This window comes from Polypterus senegalus, chromosome 2 (genome assembly GCF_016835505.1).
Source record: "Polypterus senegalus isolate Bchr_013 chromosome 2, ASM1683550v1, whole genome shotgun sequence".
NCBI classification, from domain to species: domain Eukaryota; kingdom Metazoa; phylum Chordata; class Cladistia; order Polypteriformes; family Polypteridae; genus Polypterus; species Polypterus senegalus.
The window spans coordinates 216,999,064-217,021,126 of record NC_053155.1 but is presented as its reverse complement, the minus strand read 5'-3'; positions in this window follow the sequence as shown (position 1 = coordinate 217,021,126).

The following is a 22,063-nucleotide window of genomic DNA, read 5'->3' as shown; positions in this document are numbered from 1 at the left end:
TGGTTTTAATACAATTAAACGTAATTTTTAGGTGAAACCTTAAGGTATATCTGTCTGATTGCTACTAGCGCAGCCAAGAAGCTATATTCTTCATTCCTTGCCTAGAAAAGAACACTCGTGTGAAGCTTTCTTTTGATGATAAACTTGGTTGAAGTAGGGACTGAAAGTAAAAGATAGCCCCTGAAAGCAAGCAGCCTACTATTAAAAGTCCCTAGGTTAAATAGGTTACAGATGACAGATGCATAGCTGATTCTGACATGTCTTCCTTACCTTTAATTAATAAAAGAAGCTAAGAGGTCAGTCAGAACCAAATGAGAGCCTAATAATTTAACAATGTAAAAGTAGCACTGTAAATGTAGCTTTGACATTTAGATGGAATATCAAATATCACTCTGTTGCCTCACGACAGGTGCACAATACTGAATCCATGTTCATTTGCCTGAAAAATTTATTTTTATTTGCACAGTTACTCTAACATGACAATTCCATCAGGTTGGATGGTAAATGATGGCAATACACTACATTACACTGCATTATAATCCTTCTAGATGACACATCCCTTTACTTTGTAAAACAGGAGGGATTTTGCAGAAAATGTTGACTACAAAATTCAGGGTTTGTGTTAAATTTTGCATACCTGTGTCCTTTTATACATGTTTCATCAATGTCCATCCATCCATCCATCCTCTTCCGCTTATCCAAGATCGGGTCGCGGAGGCAGCAGCTTGAGCAGAGATACCCAGACTTCCCTCTCCCCGGCCACTTCTTCTAGCTCTTCCGGGGGAATCCCAAGGTGTTCCCAGGCCAGCCGAGAGACATAGTCCCTCCAGCATGTCCTGGGTCTTCCTCGGGGCCTCCTCCCGGTTCGAAGTGCCCGGAATACCTCACCGGGGAGGCGTCCAGGAGGCATCCTGATCAGATGCCCGAGCCACCTCATCTGACTCCTCTCGATGCGGAGGAGCAGTGGCTCAACTCTGAGTCCCTCCCAGATGACTGAGCTTCTCTCCCTATCTTTAAGGGAAAGCCCAGATACCCTTCAGAGGAAACTCATTTCAGCCGCTTGTATTCACAATCTCATTCATTTGGTCACTACCCATAGCTCATTACCATAGGTGAGGGTAGGAAAGTAGATCGACTGGTAAAGTGAGAGCTTTGCTCAGCTCCTTTTTCACAATGACAGACTGATGCAGAGCCCGCATCACTGCGGATGCCGCACTGATCCACCTGTCAATCTCACGCTCCATTCTTCCTTCACTCGTGAACAAGACCCCGAGTTACTTGAACTCCCCCACTTTTTCATATACTATATTATTACAATATCTATATATATTGCAGTGTTCGTCAAAATTGCCTCTTTGGAATAATCTGACTAAACTAAGTGTGCTAAACTGCAAATAAACCATTCTTAGCTCTCCCATTAGACAACAAGCAGATCGCTACCCTAATCATTAGTTTTATTATCAGAAATAACAGTCAGAAAATATAAATACTAAATTGAAAAATAAGAAACCAATTATCATTGTAATGTAAAAAGAAAACAAATTTCAAACTAAGAGAATTTTTAAAGAAACAGATACTTGACATAACAGGATAAACAAATTAAATCATAAGAGGGAAACTCCAAATTCCCAAACAAAACTTTAAAACCAAATTTATATAACTACTGCAAAACAGCAATCAAATTCACAATTACAAATACAAAGTGCTAACTGTACTGATATAGCAAGAAGGCAAAAGGGAAACAAAGAAAGGCTTACTAATAAATGTCACACTGAAGGGCTAACAGTTCAGCTTGATCACAGTATAGGCAAGCCATATGCTTCTTTAACCCCACACTTTTTTTTTACAAAAAAGATTGGCAAGAAGAGATCAGGAGATGGATCACAAGTCGAAATATCAGGAGAAAGAGTCATCAAAAAGTCAAAAAGAGATTCACCAAAAAAAATGCTAATGAAAAATTACATTTATTGTGTGTAGAATACATTACATGTGTATTTGGTCTTTAGTGTTCTTACTAGGCACCTATTGTGTGTATGTGTGAGTTCAGTCACCAGTAAGGGTGCATTGCAGTACCCCAAACCCCTGACACAAGCACCACTACACAAGTCCTTGGTTCAAATAAAAGGATTATTAACCAAAATACCTTACAAAAGGCATTTAAAGTAATATAAACACACATATTCTTCTTCTAATTCTTCCACTCCTCCAGGTGAGCTTCCATTCGACTTCTATCCACCTTGATGTGGTTGTGTAGCTTCTGTTATCTTCGACCCAGGAGTACTTTTGGTGCTAGGACATAGCATAACAGAAATCCCACAAAGTAGGGATGTTGACTCACTGCAGCACCCCCTGGCAGTCCCCACAGAACCCAACAGGGCTGCTGTATGGGACTACAGGTCCCAGCATGCCTTGTGGGTGACCGTATAATTTTATCTCCCCTTGTCCTTGTCCCATCTGGGTATTGTTGCTCAGTCCAACCCTGCAGTAGCCACACTGGCATCTTTTGCCTGTCTCCTGGCTGAGGCAGGGTGATCTTAGCCTCCCTTCTTGTGCTTCTGAAGGGCTGGCCTCCTATCATGGTAAGGAACTTTGCAATATCCCAACCGTGCATACCAACATTCATGGCTTGTAACTAAAGAAAGAAGTTTTGAAACAGCTTCCCTATGGCTCCTTGTTATTGAGGCCTAAATGCGCAACATATTACATGGTGTCAGAAGACTCATACATAGATTATGAATATGCTGATCAGATGACATTTTTATTCAAGCTATCTCTCAACCATGCACTCATTCCCATAGGTATGATGAAATGTCCAAACAGAATATTTCACTCCTGTTCCAACCACAAGATGAAGCCCATAGCTGGAGTAGATTATTCAATTGTAAGTGTTGCAATTAAGTACAAGGCCCATGAAATTAAAGCAGTTTGAAATTGTGGATCTGCAACAGAAAAATGTGCTCATAAGCAACTTAATTGAAACTTTACGTTTAATTATTTGTCTTGACTTGCTGCAGAATAAGTCAAAAAAGAGTTCATTTCATGATACAAAACCCAAAATGAAAAAAGTAGAGTCAGGGCAGATATTCTGCTGAACCAGAAAAAAAAACTAAGGGTTGAATTTCAGACGACTAATATGTAATAAAGTTTTGGATTTCTGAAATCCTTAAGCACTATTATTGGAATGATTATGGTTGTTTTTCTCATTCCTGAATTACAGTATATGTTATAACAATGACAAGGCATTATCTTGAAGGGTGTTCTGACCATTTTGTGATGTAAATGCATTTTGTGGTCATGTTTTTTACTGTCACTATACTCATTGTTGGTAATGTGACATCGATGTCATGTTATTGTATGTCATCTTGTTATGCCTCTAAAAGACAGCAGAACATAAAATTCTTTTCACTGGATTCCTCTCAGATGATGATGATGATGAGGTAATGCAGGCATTAAACAAATGAGAAAGGGCTTTATGCATGGACATACACTAATGGTTAAAAGTTTTAGAACACATCAGTTTTTATGGAAATGCATGCAGTTTAAGGTCTAGTTCTAACACGTTTTGGGCCATTGTCTTGATGTTGGATGACCCTTTGACCTACTAGATGCAGTCCAGAAGGTACTGCATGGTGCTGCAAAATGCTGTGGTAACACTTGTGATTCAGAATACCAGTCACACTGTTCAAGTCACCAGCTCTGCCTCTAGCAAAAGAACCCAGCCACAGGGGAAGCAAAAAACAGTGTGTTTCTTCGTGCAAGTCCAAAGCCTGGATAAATGAGGGGGTTACATCAGGAAGCACATTTGGTGTAAATTTTTTCCAGAATAATATGTGGACAACAATATAGCTTTCCATAACGGATCGGTTGAGGGTAACGATGGCCACACCAAGTACTGTTAGCCAACAGGGTGCTAGCGGAAATTGGGCTACTGTTAGCCAAAGAAGGAGAAGAAGAAGGGGGAGATGTGTCCAGAGGCAGGAGGAGGAGGAAGGTAAAGAGAGTGGAACTAAGGGTAGGAACTTTGAATGTTGGCAGTATGACTGGTAAGGGGAGAGAATTAGCTGATGTGATGGAGAGAAAGAAGGCTGATATATTGTGCATGCAAGAGACTAAATGGAAGGGGAGTAAGGCCAGGTGGCTCAGAGGGAGATTCAAATTGTTCTGTCATGGTGTGGATATCAATGTCAATGTCAATTTATTTATATAGCACATTTAAAACAACATAGTAATGCTGCGGCCAAAGTGCTTTACAATAATAGAATAAAAGAAAAATAAAAACCAAAAATAATAAACAATAAAACATAAATAGTAATAAAATATATGAACATAAAATAAGATAGATAATAAATAGAAATAATGTTATACGATCACAAAGAGGAAAACCATCAGTATTACTGAAGGTCACTGAATGCAAGTGAAAAGAAGTGAGTTTTTACTCTTGTTTTGAACTGTTCAATTGTAGATGACTCCTTATTATGATGAGGTAGAGAGTTCCACAGGTGAGGGGCAGCAGCTGCAAAGGCCCTGTCCCCCTTGGTTTTACATTTGGTACGAGGGACAACAAGAGACAACTGACCAGAAGATCTAAGCACTCTGGATGGCTGATGAAAAACACACAGTTCAGATAAATAGGCAGGCGCAAGCCCATGTAAAGATTTAACACCTAGCAGCAAGATTTTAAAATCAATTCGAAAACTGACAGGCAGCCAGTGTAAAGAAGCTAAAATAGGAGAAACAGAGTCATACTTTCTTGCCCCAACCAGAAAGCGAGCAGCAGCATTTTGGACCAGCTGTAACCTCTGTATCAGAGATTTGTTAATCCCAGAATACAGCGAATTGCAGTAATCGAGATGAGAAAAAATAAAAGCATGAGTAGCTTTCTCAAGATCTTTAGAAGATAAAGAAGGCTTTATCTTACCTAATAGACGAAGTTGGAAAAAGCAACTCTTGACTACAGAATTTACTTGTTTCTCAAAAGAGAGGTTACAATCAAATGAATGGGAGGAGAAATAGGGTAGGGCTTATTCTGGAGGAACAGTATATCAAGAGTGTTTTGGAGGTGAAAAATGTCAGACAGAGTGATGATTATGAAGATGGACATTAAAGGTGTGATAATAAATGTTGTTAGTGCATATGCTCCACAAGTTAGGTGTTCAATGGATGAGACATGCAATTTCTGGAGTGAGTTGGATAAAGAAAGAAGAAGAAGAACTCCAGAAGACTTTCTTTTAGTCTAAAGTTTGTCCACAGCTGGTATTTCATGTCCCAGGCAAGCCTTGATTTCTTATTTTGTCCTTTAAGAAATGGTTTTCTTAGTGCCACTCTCCCTGACAAACCTGCAGCCCAAAGTCTCCTTATCACAGCAGAAACTGACACTTGCCTTTTTCTCCCATTGTTAAGCTGTGCTTGAAGCTGTTGTGCTGTGAGACGCCTGTCATGCAAGCTGATGACCCAGAAACATGTCTTCTGATTGGGTTGTGACTTTGAGTCTGCCAGATCTCTTCCCATCAGCATTTCTTCCAGTTTCCAACTGCCTTTGGCTTATGTGGGATACTGTACTAACTGACACTTAGATTTTTTTGTGTAATTTCTCAAAATGAAAAGTTTATACTTTCAATGGTAATAATGCTCTGTCTCATTTCATTTGTTAATTTCTTCCCATTTACAAATGTATACAGTGTAATATTGTCTAATCAGTAATTCAGTAGGTGCAGTAACACAGTCCGCTTTAAGCGAGAGGGTTTTTAAGTAATCAACAGAACTTGGGACACCTGTGAAAACTGTTTGCTTCAACTTCCATTCTTAATTTACTTTAATTGCTGTAGAACATCTGTAACCTATAAGTTGTTCCCTGAAGAACGTCCATTTGTAATATTCTGAAACTTCCTTATTTCAGCTTTTGCTAAACTAAACTTTAAATTTAAACCTCTGGAAGTTTACTGCTTACCTTTTCATCATTTTAGGACATTCAATGCATTTCAACTGATTACATTTGAAGAAAAACTGGAAAAACTGGTCTGTTCTAAAATGGTAGTGTACATGCTACAAAAGTGTCATGGTTTGGGACTTTGAAAATATGTTCACCCTACAATTTAATATCAAATGGTCACATTCACCTGATATCTGTAATGATCAATCACTGTAATAAATGCTGCCTTTCACTTCTGTTATTCCCTAACATTTGTTGTAAATGAATAGCTTTTCACGTCCCGTTTTATGAAAACTGCAGTGGTCAGACATGCTCAAGCTAGGTTTTTTAGGTTATGTTAATAGCCAATTGCAAATTGTCACTGTGTGTGAAAATGGGGTGAGTGTGCTTGTGTCTCTGTTTGAGTGAATGCGGTTCTTGCGATTGACTAGAGTCCTGTCTAGGCCTATTTTGTCCTTTTCCCAATCTGGTGAGATAGCTTTTGGGACCCCGCAACTCTGAATTTAAGAAAATTCTAGAATAAACCTGCTGTGGGCTACAGTGCCTGCACAGCCCCTGAACACACCTGAATGTTATGCCACACATTTTCCAACTTGTTTAATCCCATGTTCTCTTACCATGGGTCCTTTGGGGATGATATGAAGGGACTGAATGAAAATAGAAACCTTTTTCTTGCAATTTTTGTGGGGTCTTGGGGAAGGAGTTTACAATGGGGATCAAGTGTGGAGTGTAATTCTTTTTTTTTCTCTGAACTTTACATCAAGAAGAATTTGATTAATTGAGTTGTGTGTTGTATTGTTCACTGTGCGTGGTTTCAATTCTCCGTATTTTTCTTTGTGTGTTATTAGCCCTTTGTGAACTTACTCCTGACCAGATTGGTGGTTTCATGATGTCACATATTTTAAATTGTCTCCAAATTGTGTCAATAAAGAATATGAAACTTTATTTGGTGTTGATATTTAATTTATCCCCCTAGCTCTGTGTTAATTTGGGAGGGACATAACTGTTAACATTTTACAGGGGTGCTACATATATATAATAATATATGAATATTATTGGTAAGTTGACTTGACACATAAAGTTTGACAATTGGTGCCTCTGAGCATATGACAGTGTAGCACTGTGTCATGGAGGAATCTGAACTTTCTACCATATGAGGGCATAGTGCGTGAAATATGCAACTCAGTTTGTATGTACAGTAATTAACTGCTGGTCACCAAGTGCTATGCAGAATATTAAACAGGCACATATTTTCTTTCAGAGGACATTGATTGTGAAACCCAGCATGATTATTTACATTCATATATTTTGCATAAGACATACTTTATACTAGTTGTTTGGAATTATTTCTGCCATCAAAAATAATAGAATATTAGTGCTCAAATTCTAAAGCAGGATTGCAGATCCAAATGTCTGGAATGGCTGAATGACAAAATCTCTGCTGATACTTATAAATATAGTATCGGGTCTAAATTAAATCTTTCTTTTGTCCTATGTGAAAACATTTGGGTTACTGATGGGTGTTTGGGAACCATACAGGCACTCTTACACTATGCCTCAGCAGAATTCTCTGGTATTTCAGGTTAAAATCTTGTAGAACGGGACTGGTGATTATATTGGGTTATAAACAAGACATGGTTACAGTGTAGAATTACATTATTAGAATATCATTAAAATTCATAGGCACACGTTATTTATTCAGCTTACTGTTCCTATTTGTAATTATCTCTCTATCATAGAAAAGGACTGCTGTAATATGAGGTCATGTTTAATTCATTCTTGGGAAAATTGCATTGATTACCATGCTGTATATATTCATTTTGTTCTGCAGGACTAATTCAGTTTCATCTTTTTGAAACCACCTAAATATTTTGGACCATTCTAATATGTTTTAATAATGGCAACAACATATGGAAATGAAATTAATTCTCAGTAATATTAGTGAGGTTATGTAATGTCCTGTATTGGACATAGTAGGATGAAACAATGTTAGCCAAGACAATTTTGCTGGAATTTACATGCTGTGGAGTAGGCTGCATACTTTACAGCTGATGACAGCATTCCAAAAAAGAGAAGAGAAGGGCATTAAAGAGAGAGAAAATGGCAAATAGTTAACAAAGTGAGCTAAAATGCAAGGCAGCAGTAAAATCTAAATTTTAAGGTCTGAAAGAGACTCCTAATAAACTGATGAAACAAAAGTATCGCACTTCTCAAGATTTTTTCTCTGCAGGTTCGTGTCCTTCCACTTAACTGCTTAAAGTATGTTTTAGACGTTTTTGTGTACATGATTGTATTTTTACAGTATTGGGATTGCAGTCCTAGCATGATCTATGTAAATTAATTAATAATTTAAAAAAATGTATATATAGTGGGAGTATAATAGACAACATAATGTATACGGGGTTTCTTAGAGAAGATGCTAGCCCTTTTAATATTAACAATCCCAATAAACATGGAAAAAAACAAACAAACAAAAAAGGTCAGCAGGCTAATCTGGCTCCGACAGGTGTGAGTTTAATAAATAATGGCGGTTCTGTTTATATAGTCGAATGCCGGTTCTGTTTATATAGTCGAGACCTGAAGCATGCCGGAAGTGAGGTCTCTTGTTTTCTGGTGATTCAAACTCCACTCTGGGGTGGAAGAAGAAAGAGAGGTCAGTGACTATATGTCACTTAAATCCATCTCCCATTATAACTTTGTACAGCCTCTAACACTCCTACAATGCTTGTGTATGACAATACATAATGAAAAAAGAACACTAGAAAAAGTGCAATGTTAAAAAAAATAGAATGTATTATATGGTTCAGTTCAAAAACTTGTAAGATGAATAGTTACAAAAAGCACTTATTTCAGCATTGTCATTTTATCATGTTCTAGTTCCAGAGAACTTTTTGGAGGGTTTACAAATTTTTTATGAGAAATAAGTATACACATTTGACTTACCAATAATTCTCAAGGTGTTATTAAGCGTGTGCGCACACATGCAACAGTTGTTGATGGAAGAACAGAAAGTAGGAATAAACCCTAAGACACCAGAGCTACCACAAGCTGCATCCCCTCACATATAACTATCCACTATGAGGCTTTCTCATCTACTTGCCAACCTTCAAAATACAGCAACATTTATTTTTATAGTGCATTTTCATACAAAGGATTAAGCCCAAAGTGCTTTAAAAGATAAAAATGAAATATTTACATGCAAAGAAAAACAAATAAAAATTAGATGAGAATAATAATGAATAAAACATTATATAAAAAAATAAATAATTAAGAGAAGTAGGGTCCTAAATGTGAGTCCAGTAATAAAGTCAGAGAGCCAGGGTGGACAGAAAAATAAACTCCTGTTAAGATGGAGTAAAAATGAAATCTACAGGGGTTTTGGGCCTTCCACTGGGCATTCTGCTTAAAAAATGTTCTTCAGTAGATTTTTCTTGATTTTTTTAAGGCTGATCCTTGAAAGATTTGTGGTCTCATGGCAGTGTGGTGTATTTGCTTTCATCCAAACATCACAGCCAACTACACAGGACTTTGACCAGGTGGTGGTGGTACAAGATTAAAAATGGAAGATTCATTGATGAGTATGAGAGTTCTATTTATATTTCGTTTATTAAAGGTAGAAGTAAAAAGTAGCTAAGAAAAAGCCAAATTTAAAAAGTGGTATTTTAGTAGTCTATTTGAAATGATTTACAATCTTGGGGTTGTGAATCTCTATTGGTAAAATATTCCAGATTTCTGATGTGTAACAGACAAAGGCTGCCTTACCACTTCTTTAATGCTTGGCTCCAGTGTTGTGCATGAACTAGTTCAAAGAACGGTGAACTTAATGTAACATATTTGCAAGTGAAGAACTTGAACATCAGCTAGTTCAGTTTTTTGTGACATTCTGGATCTGGTTTAGGTCCAGATTAAATGCTTTGCCTCACCCTGTAATGTAGGGGTGGAGCTGAATCCGAATACGGTATTTACTTTTGTGACAGATAGGGGGTGCTATCGCTCCCTTGAACCCCTGTCCACGACCCCAGACACCAGGCAAAAGTCCAAGATTCGACTTTATTAAATCGCCACAGTGCACAAAGCACACTCTCCACCACTATACTATAAATTACACAATACAATAACAATAACAATAACAATAACAATAACCAATCCTCCAACTCCCAGATGCGTTGCCCTCCTACAACCCAGCTCAGCTCACCGTCTGGGAGCTCTCATAGTCCTTTTAAATACCCTGACCCGGAAGCGTTCCAATCCCCAGTCCATGTGACTCTCAACCACTTCCGGGTCAGATAAAAAGTCCTTTTTTTCACTCCGGAAGCACGTCATTCCCCTTGTCCATGTGTGCTTCCGGGGCGTAGGAAAAATATCCGTTGTTCCTCTCTGCAGCGTCCCCTAGTGGCCCCCACGGTATCCAGCAGGGCTGCATATAAAAACTACAATGTCCATGATGCCCTGCTGGTCTTCAGGGAACCTCCATACTGCAAGGAGGGCTCCACCTGGCGGCTTGGGAGTATTGACCGGGATAAACGGCCGGCCATACATCACACTTTATATTTTTCCTCATTGGACATACAATATGTGACGTGAATTTTGACCGGCAGCGTAATAGGTTAGTTCAGCTACACGCTGGTTCCACAGTCACCATTTGTGTCACACTGCTGGAAATAGAGCGAAAATTTAAATCTATACTTGAATCTATTTAATTTCATTTTTGGCTGGGAAGATATTAGCATATATGATTATACATGTTTGTTGCTGGGTATAACACAATAAAGTGTGTTTAAATAAAAAAGTCTTCATAATTATTGTATTTTATTCAAGAACAGTGTAATAGCCTAATATAAGGCATGCAAAATTGAAAAAAGTAAACTGATGGGTCATTTATTCTCACTCCTTAAAAAATACAAAATGAACTGAACATGCACCTTGCAATAGCAATTAATGTATTTGTGTCTATCCCACTGTCCAGACCTTTTAGTTAGTCAATGGTCTGTTACTATAGTGTTGATATACTGCACATCTACAGGTGAAGCCAGGAGAAAACGATCATATACTAAATGGGTTTATAGTTAATAAGACTAGAGTTATGTAGATAGTTTCAATCTGAATTACTATGTTCAATATTCTTTACATAGAATGATTTCTTAGGTAAAACCCTGATGCTATACATCATGGGATTGCATGATTTTATCCAGAAATTAATGACAGCAGCAAAGTACACTCCCTGTCACCTACTGTTTCACTATCAATGATGTATTTACTTCCATTCCACAACTTTTGCCTAAAACCTCTTTCCTTCTTTATGCTTAGTATATCCTCAAGTCTGACATGACCTTAAACCTAGCATTGAATCACTTTGATTAACTTCTGAGGTTAGTGGGCAGCAGGATACCAAGCTGGTCTTTCTGTCTTCACTAGATTTGAAAGGCCACATTTCCAAGGCAGAACTACTGTTGTGCCTTATGTAGGTGATGTGATCCTGCATGTTACAAAAAAAGTAGAAAGTAAACAAACAAGTTAATCAAAAATGCAATTATGTATAATAAATAATTAATGACCAGTCAATAGGCATTAAACTATAATAGAACATATTTATACAAGAGACATTTGCAGTATGTGAATATGGCAACATTGCCAAGAATATGGATTACAATAATCCAGAATAGATAAAAACATACAGCACCACAAAATACAGATAAACATAGGAAATAGGCCATAATAAAGTGAAGATATTAAAATTAATATGGAAAATTCTGAAGAACCAAAAAAAGTAATTATTACAGAAAATATAACTCACAAAAAATATAAACCAACTCTGTGCATAATAGTGAAGTATAAATTGTAAAACTAAATAAACAAAGAATAGAAGGAAACAAATAACAATAAGTAACAGTGATTATTAGTACTATGAAAGAAATATATATTGTAGAAAGTACTAAAGGCTGTATGCCCATAAGATAAAGGAACTTCTTGTAAACGTCAGTGTAGTTCATGATTTAATTTTTTGACAGGGCAGTTAATGCTATAGACACAATGACTGATAATGAGTAAGTTCCAAAATTTAATGCACACACACTGGAAAATACTGCACAAACTTGCATTATGTATTAATTTTACACATAGAGCACAGTTATACAAATGGTTCTGATCACAATCCCATAATTATAAAAAAATTATAAGTTTTGTTCATTTTTATATTTCTATTTATACTTAGTAGCTATACAGGTTTACACAAATCAAACTACATGTACCAATTAAAAAATACTTTTCTCATTTATTATGAAAATATTTAAACATTTACTTATTTCAAATAATAAAGTTTAACAACTTTACATAGTAAATAAACTTATTATTATATGCACAACCATTTTCAAGTACAGTAAATATTTTTAATGCTATGGGTCAATGCAAAGATCTTTAAAAAATGCACTTGATAAGTGGGTGGTGTGCATCCAGCACTGGACATGGCACCACTAAGATGGTACTTCTGTGACTGGGCTTCATTGAAAATTTACAGGAGAGACAGAGAGAAGCATGCGTTGGCAGGAGTGGTCCCATGTTTGTCATTCTGGGAGTAATGGGGCTAACCCTTAAGGGTAATAGACAGTTGCCATTTTCCAAGCAAGAGAAAGTGTTGACCTTAGAAGAAACACACAGTATTATTGGGCAGGTAATCCAGCATTTGTCTAGTATGCTTTGTGCTCTTTTAAAAGAGAATGAGACCAAGGAGGGAAAGACCAGTTATGTCAAGACCAAGCAGTAGATAGTACCAGATAGAAAAAAATGAACACTCATTTTGGTGTATTCCATGCGTAAGTAAAATTCAGACAAACAATTAATGCAGCTCCTCTGTCTAAAATAACTGATACGTTTCCATTATCAAGCATGGGTCAAATTGGTAATGTATTTATAGGCCTACTGGAGTTTGGAGTAAAGAGGGGGAGGCTTTATGCCTCCCCATTATTAAGAAATATGTATATGTCTTTTATACATGCAGAAGAAGTTCATCTCAAAATTTAAAACTGTAAAAAATTAAAGTCCACACTGGGTAAATAGAATTAAAAGAAGCTGCAAATTAAAAAAAAAACAGTTTATAAAGCAGATAAATCCAGACCTGACTGCAGGACATATGAGAGCATGGAAACAATTGTATAAAGGATATTTTAAAAGCTAAAATGTAGTTAAAGAGAAATACTGCAGAAAAGGCTAAAAATAACACAAAGAATTTCTTTCAGTATTTTAATATTTAAAAAAGACAAAGAAGACTTTTAGGAAAACCAAACATGAGTTAAAATATTTGACAGTGAAGGACAAAATGCTCTAAACGTGATTTTTTCTAATGTTGTCATGTGTGAAGAAGTGATCAACATCTCAAAAGTAACAGTGACTGGCAAGGAAGTACTTACTGATATGGAAATTCTATTAGGAGAAGTTCTGTTTCAATTAGAATTGCCAAAAACAAACAAATTGCCAAGACCCAATAACATTTATCCTAATGTGCTTAAGGAAGTTAGTGCATGTATATATAAAATACCTGCATATTTTTCAAGATGTCATTGCTCACTGGAGGAGTTTCTAAGGACTGGAAGATAACAAACAATATACTGTTATACATGTATAAAAAGGGTGATCAGGCAGTACTAAGAGATTATAGGAGGGTAAGCTTAACCTGCATCACAGGTAAATTAATAAAAGGAATTAAGAAAAATAAACCAGCAGAAAAAACACAGAAAACAGCTGTGTTAGTAAGCAGTCTGCATGAATTCAGAAAGGGAGGTCGTGTTTTACTAATATGCATGAATTCTATGAGGAAGTAACAAAAGGATATAATCTAGGATTTGCATTTGCTACTATTTATCTTAATTTTCTGAAAAGTTTTGATAAGGTCCCACAAGACAGGCTGGGCATCAGACAAAAAGAGTCTGTAGATGGGTGCAAAATTGGGCAAAGCACAGGAAGCATTGTTATGGTGTGAGGAACCATATCAGAATTAGGTGACTTTAAAAGTTGGATACAGTACCTCACAGGTCCATGTTGAGACTGCTGCTACTTTTATATAAATTATCTTGACAGGAATATAAATAGTATGCTGCTTAAGTTTGTAGATGATAGCAAATTAGGTGAAATGGCAGATCATGTAAAATATACTTATTACAGAAGAATTTCGATGAAAATGCGTGCTTGGGTAGATTTGTGGCAGCCAAAATTTAAGGTAAGTTCAAGTTAGGTAATATATGCAGGAAGTAAAAATGTTAGGATTAATATACAGTGGGAGGTCTTGGGATTATAGCGGACTTGTCACTACTTACATCTCAATACTGCAGAAAAGTTAGGGCTATTCAATAAAACAGTAAGGATAATTATTCCGAAATAACTTTTCCTCAATTAAAAGTCCATAGAGCTCATTTCATCCATGTTCTGACAGACAGCATGAAAAGCCAATGATAATGAGAATAGAACTGCGCCAAACCAATTATGTGGCTGGAATACAGTTATAGCCATGTCAGGTTAGCAGCCCAGAGGCGTAACAGCTGGCAGCAGCACACGTACACATGTTTGGATTGCAGCAGCTGTGCACGCTAGTACGTCAGAAGTGGGAGTGAGATAAAAGAGAAAATAATGACTAAAAATGTTAGCAAAAACTCAAAAAAAATCAGTTTTACTGAAGAAGACACCCCAACAGACACATCCCAAGGCACAAAAGACAAGGGCATAGTTGAAAAGAAGAGTCACAGGAATCTGATAGTGTGGAGATGTTTTGGCTATCTAAAGTCCAACAAGGGGAATAGCGTTCACTGGAAACTGTGTCGCAAGCAAGTTCCCACAAAGATAGGTCATACCACTAATTTTTTGCATCATCTGAAGCACTGCGATTTTTTACAGTGTGCATAATGCAAGACTTTACAGTCCCAGACCCAAGCAAATGCTGCACTAATGGAGATGTCTTTTTTTTTACTTGGACCATAAGCTGACCATAGCTGAGTGAATATGACCAGTTTGTTTAGGTTCTATTTCATTTACATTTGAAAGCTGCTTGAATTTGTAACAAAGATATATACAGAATGTTTTTGTCTATTTATTTGTGAGTTTGTTTCCCAGCCAAAACAGTTTGAATCTATAAAAAGGAAAGGTTTTGTATTAATACCTACTTTATTTACTTGAAACTGACCAAAGAACTTGCTTTGTGTTCTCCTGTAAAAATTGAAAGCTTTAAGATTTTAGTTTTAGATTTTAGAATTAAGATTTTATGTTATATATTTACCAACAAATTTACTGTGTTGTTCTGTAAAACTCAAACGCTTTTTACTGATCAGAATTGAGATTTTTTTCTCTTTTATTTTGTACTAGTAGAATACCCGCGCTTCGCAGCGAAGAAGTAGTGTGTTAAAGTAAAGTTATGAAAAAGAAAAGGAATCATTTTAATAATAACGTAACATGCTTGACAATGTAATTGCTTTGTCATTGTCATGAGTGTTGCTGGCATATATATATATATATATATATATATATATATATATATATATATATACTGTATATATATATATATATACACACACACACACACATACACATATATATATACATATACATATAAATATATATACATATATACACATATATATATATACACACACACACATATATATACATATATATACACATATACATATCTATGTATATACTGTATATACACATATATATATACAAATCTACATATATATTAGGGGTGGGACTCGATTAAAAAAATTAATCCAATTAATTAGAGGCTGTGTAATAATTAATCTTGATTAATCATATGTAATCGCACACGTAAATTTGCCCCAAATCGCAAATGTTTTTTTTAATTTAAAAGGGTTTTAGTGGGCGACAGAATCAAATAATAGACATGGACATGAATATTGTAAACTCAAGCTGTTTTAATTTCTGGAAAAAAAAAATGCTTTTAAAAGGCATTTGAATTCAAAACAGAAACAAAAATATCATCCCTGGTTAAAATTGGGCAGACTTAAAAATAAAGTGGTAGTTTAAGTACTTTAAGTACATTTTCAGAATGGTATTGTCTTTAAATAATAATAACCAAAATTTCAACATAAAGTGCAGTTTTTCTTCTTAAAAAATAAGTCAGAAACATAAAAGGTAATTTGACCAACTTAATCTTTAAACTCTGAGTAACATTAGCCAAAATTATTTTGTACATTAGGCTAAAACAGTGTGATCATTGAACATTTTGTAATTAGATGTAATTAGAATTACTAACGGTCACGGAAGTCCAATGATCCCCAGTAAGAGCCACAAAGTCCGCTTTCTGTAATGCATCTAATTTTGCTTGCTTTTCAGTGTGCACAAAACCATGCTTTTATCAAGGCTTCACTCGGTTTGTTTTTTGAAATGAAATTTTCCTCCGATCAGTCGTAGGAACGCGCTTCATTCCGACTCTAACATTTTTGTAGCTGTGATGTGTGCATCAGTGTAATCGATGTACCAGGAAATCATGCATTGACAAAAGTTCCCCTTTGCTTGGAATTGAAAGTGTGATTAAATGCATTATTTTTTGTTATAGAGTACATGCATCGAAGCTTCTCAGCTGTGCTTGTGCTAAGAAAAGGAAAGATTTTAAAAATAACGTAACATGATTCTGCATTAACCGCATACGTCCCAAACCAAGGAAATGCGAGGTTAAAATGAATCGGGAAGCACGCGTATATACTCAGTACATCCCCCCTCGGGAATCGAACCTCAGAAGTCAGCGCTAAAGGCAAAGCCTCTACAATTGCGCCACGGCGTGGGGCTTGTCTATTTGAGAGTATGTAGATCGGGGTATATATATACATTCGCAGCGGAGAAGTAGTGTGTTAAAGAAGTTATGAAAAAGAAAAGGGAACATTTTAAAAATAACGTAACATGATTGTCAATATACAGTAATTGTTTTGTGAGTTTTATTGAGTGTTGCTGTCATCAAGGATTTGATTATCATTATTTGATATCAGTGTCGTATTTGTTCGATGTGTTGTGTTCAAGTTACATTCCGTGTTTGTCAATCGTTGTAAAGATAAGAGGTTTCATTCATCGATTCGTTTCTTACTGCATCAATAAACAGCTCGTCTTCCTCTTTATCTGAGACGTGACACACTGCATGCACGGGTTGTTTTTTACACTGTCTTCCTTTAGTGGGACATTGACTTTTTCCACCGTGTGCTTTGTTTCCGTAGTAGCTGCACTTATGAATATGTTTGTATGTATCAGACGCTTCATATTTTTTTGCTGCCTTCTCAATTGTGTAATTCAGTTTTTGTTCAGCACTCTTTGGAACTGTTGCTTTTTGTCTGTGCACTGCGTCAGTTCACGTGAGCCGCTTGGTGTTCTTGCATCGAAGGATCCCAGCTGTGCTGGTGCCATCTCGTGTGATGTCCACAGCTGTATGTAATGTCAGCTAAGACCCGGCACCTAAAAGTTTCTCTCGCAGTTTCGCTGAGTTTGTGCCAAACACCACCCTGACCATCTCATCTTCCTCTGCATAAGCACAGTCCTTCACCCGTGAATATTTAGCAGCAGTGTTTCTATTGGATAACCGCTGACGGACGGCCTTATATGGACAGGCACTAAATTACAAACGCCAGCGGCAGCCTGTCTATAAACTTAATTTAATATAAACTTACGGTTCACGCCGTGCTTTGTTTCCGCAGGAGCTGTACTTATGAATATGCTTGTATTTATGAATACGCTTGTATGCATCACTTGCTTCATAATCTTTTTCTGCCTTCTCAATTGTGAAATGGCGTTTTTTGTTCAGCGCTGTTTGGAGGTCTTCCTTGTTCTGTACGTACTTACGTAGGAGGCGTGATGATGTCACATGAAACTCTGCCCTCCACGGCCTTCCAGCTCAACTCCATTACATTATATGGAGAAAAATAGCTTCCAGTTATGACCATTACACGTAGAATTTCGAAATGAAACCTGCCCAACTTTTGTAAGTAAGCTGTAAGGAATGAGCCTGCCAAATTTCAGCCTTCTACCTATACGGGAACTTGGAGAATTAGTGATGAGTCAGTGAGTCAGTCAGACAGTGAGGGCTTTGCCTTTTATTAGTATAGATTACCTGTTTTATTTATTTGGAATTGACCAAAGAATTTGTTGTCACTTGAAGTTTTGTCTGGTCAGAATTTAAATTTGAGTTTATTATATACTACCAGCCGGATGCCCAAAGGATGGAAGGATGGGGTAAGGCAGCTACTTTTGGACACTGCCTCCCCCATAACACTAGATGACAATTCCCCTGAAGTGTAGCAGTGCCCCAGATTCTCGCAGGGACTTAGAGTTTGGTTTCTCCACCCTGTTGGGTACAGTGGGTGCCACCAGGAGGAGCTGGAGGAGCCATTCTTCATCCATAGCCCTGAAGTACTCACAAGTCACAAGGACGGAAGCTCCAAAGTACTTCCGAGCTAAAGAAAAAAGCTAGTTCTTCATTAGACCCATAAATGATAGCAAGTCACGTGTTCGGAAGAACAGAAGCACTTCCGGGTCAAGGACAATTTAAAGGACTGCTGTAAACATAGCAACATAGCTTGCTGGGAGATGTGGAGGAGTGTTAGAGAGAGAATTATGTGTATTGTATGATTTACTTGTCTTTATTTGTGGCTGTGGTGTTTAAGGCACTTTTGCTAAGAAGAAAGAATATTAAAATACTTCTTGGGACTTTTACTCAGTGTCCAAAGCATCTGTTTGTTGGGGTTAATTGGGCAACAGCGACCCCTAGCATTTACAACCTATTTTATTCATTTGAAATACAGTTGTGGAATGTTCTACAGTACATTTGTCATGTCCAATGCCTGACTGAAAATAAAAATATTTAACAGAAATTAACCTTGTGATATCTTTACATCTCACTTAGGAGACAAAAATAGTGATATATATCGATATTGACTGACATGACATTGCCCAGCCCTAACAGAAGCCATTAAGAAGGCTATCAGAATGTTAGGATGTAGCACAATGTGTAGAGTTCAAGTCAAACTAGGCAATGCTTAAGCTTCTTTATGCACTGGTTAGGCCTCATCTGGAGTACTTTGTGAGGTTTTGTTATCCTCCACAAAAAAAGACAGCAGCATTGTCAGTCCAGACAAGAGTGACTAGACCAACTCCATGACTGCAAGGTATGATTTATGAGTAAAAGATGGCATGGGACCCTTCATGTTAAGTAAAAGAAGATTAAAAACTTAATGTTGCCTCTTAAATTACTAAAGAAGTTAGTACAGTGGATCTAGGCTGTTACTTTAAAATTAGATTTTCAATGAGAATAGGGCGACACAGAGAAACCCAAGAGTAGATTCAGCAAACATGTTAAAAAGTTTCAAACACGAAAATCATAGATACATGAAATAAATTGTCAAATAATGTAGTAAAGCGCAGGAATTTTGGGACCTTCAAAACTCAAGTTGATGAATTCGATGGATAGGATTGGCCTTTTCTAATAGAATTTTTTTTAAATGTTATTATATGTGTATATAAATATATATAGTTGGAGGTGAGTCTAATAGATTTTGTCATATGTTATATAATATATAGCTCAGAGGGGCCATTAATTATAAGTTTGATATCAGGTAATTTTTCTAATAATTTCTTGAGAAACTAATTTACACTTTCTGCCACTTTATCTGTTTCTTGGTTAATAATATGGATAGTTTTTTTTTGCTGCAGTATATTACCACACCTTGGCTAAAATCAACAAAGTATCATTTAAAAATGAACTATTTTATTGCATTATATAAAACAACCAACAATTTGGGAAAAAACGCTGATTACTTTTATAGCAGGTCAATAGCCAAATACAACATAACTGTGCATAATGCCAGCTAGACATTATTTGATTACATTTTTCATGACCATAAGCGACCAAGAAAAGCATATAGAAAGGCTTTTCTTCAATATTGGGATCTGGAGAGAATATTTGTACTGAAATGTATCTGTTTTTAGCTTATGGCATTGACTGAAAAGATTGTAAAGTAGTCAAGGGGCTAACTGCTGTAATTATAGGTTATAAAAAGCTGGAGGTAATGCCTAGTTCTGCATTTAAACTCTAAACATATGACATTTAAATAAAATGTTACAGGAAATCTGAATTAAGATTAGACAAAGGGAATTCTTTGTTAATACAATTATTGCACACATCCCAAAATATTACTTGCATGTTTAACCTTTTTAGTCAGTTCTCAAAAGAGCTGTAATCACCTCCTATTGACCTAGGCATTGATATTAAACTTCAGTTCAAAACTGCAGAATGCATCTATAGACCTTACACTAGAGGTGGAGTAAAGTGTAACAGTATAATAGCTGTATATTCATGGGGATCAAATAGCAAGGCCTCATGATTTTTTTTTTCTCTATATATAGATTACTGAACTCACCTTTGTTCTGTCATGCATATTTAATTATTCTACATGCTTGATCTGTTTCTGGTATTAGTCAAATGTTAAGCCAAGGGTAATTAAATCCATAAAAATTAGAAGTACAGAACTAATAAGCAATTAATTGGAAATATTCAGAAAAGGTGCAAAAGGATTACAGCAGTTTAGTGAAGTTAAGACTGTGCATGCTGTTACCATTTTATATATCTTTACTTGAACAAAAGATTTGATTGGAAATTAAGCTGGAGGGGCCACTAAATTAGACTGGATTTTTTTTTTCCTTTTCTGAATTTACAGAGCAGCATTTTAATGCTAAAATATGACAATTTAAATTGAGTTTAACATTAATGTATCAGATTAGTTCAGATTTACGTAAAACTTAATTTTTTTCTTATCCCTTGAAGGAGAAAAATTAATGGCTTCATTCTAGTAAACTACATATTTATTGAAGCAAATAAGCTTACATAATTTTTGTTGTGTTAATAAAATATAAATTTTTTAAAGACTTTATTCAACTTAGTTTATTTTTGTATATCTATCTTCACTGAGTGCAGGTTCAAGCTTCTGTGACTCACTCATACATAAATGAAAATACAAACGTTACTAATTACACAGTGACTACACAAAGACAAAGAGTAGTTTAAACAGACAGGAAACAAAGTAATTTAGTACTGATAATTGTAAATGGAGCCCAGCAAACCTCAGGCAATTGGCCACTCATGACTTTCTGGACATTCTACAGTTGAGGCTGTGCTGGGTCATCTAATAGGATGAAATAATCTTTACATCTTTTGATTTATCTATTTATCTGGTTTTTAGTCTATAAGAAAGAGAAACAAAATTAGTAATAATAGCAGATGTTCGAAACATATGGGTATGGCGATCAGGTCCTATCTTAAGGGATGTCACACTGGATGGAAACAGTTCAGGGTTAGGTAAATTATTGTGAGTCATGTGCAATTTTATATTTTGTAGATTTTTTCTTCAGACTTTGAGAATCTCTACTATAATGCCAGTATTAATTGAAGTTATTCTCTTCACTGAGTACTAGCTCATCATCTGTGCACAAATCCATAACTATAATGCAATAACAGCAAATTGCCAAAATCATGCAACGTTTAAATAAATGAACACAACATTGTTAAATGCAGGGGTGCCCAATGTGTCGATCGCGATCGACTGGTAGATCGGAAAGGGAGTGCAGGTACAGTGCATATGGAAAGTATTCACAGTGCATCACTTTTTCCACATTTTGTTATGTTACAGCCTTATTCCAAAATGGATTAAATTCATTTTTTTCCTCAGAATTCTACACACAACACCCTATAATGACAACGTGAAAAAAGTTTACTTGAGGTTTTTGCAAATTTATTAAAAATAAACTGAGAAATCACATGTACATAAATATTCACAGCCTTTGCTCAATACTTTGTCAATGCACCTTTGGCAGCAATTCCAGCCTCAAGTCTTTTTGAATATGATGCCACAAGCTTGGCACACCTATTCTTGGCCAGTTTCACCCATTCCTCTTTGCAGCACCTCTCAAGCTCAATCAGGTTGGATGGGAAGCATCGGTGCACAGCCATTTTAAGATCTCTCCAGAGATGTTCAATCGGATTCAAGTCTGGGCTCTGGATGGGCCACTCAAGGACATTCACAGAGTTGTCCTGAAGCCACTCCTTTGATATCTTGGCTGTGTGCTTAGGGTCGTTGTGCTGCTGAAAGATGAACCGTC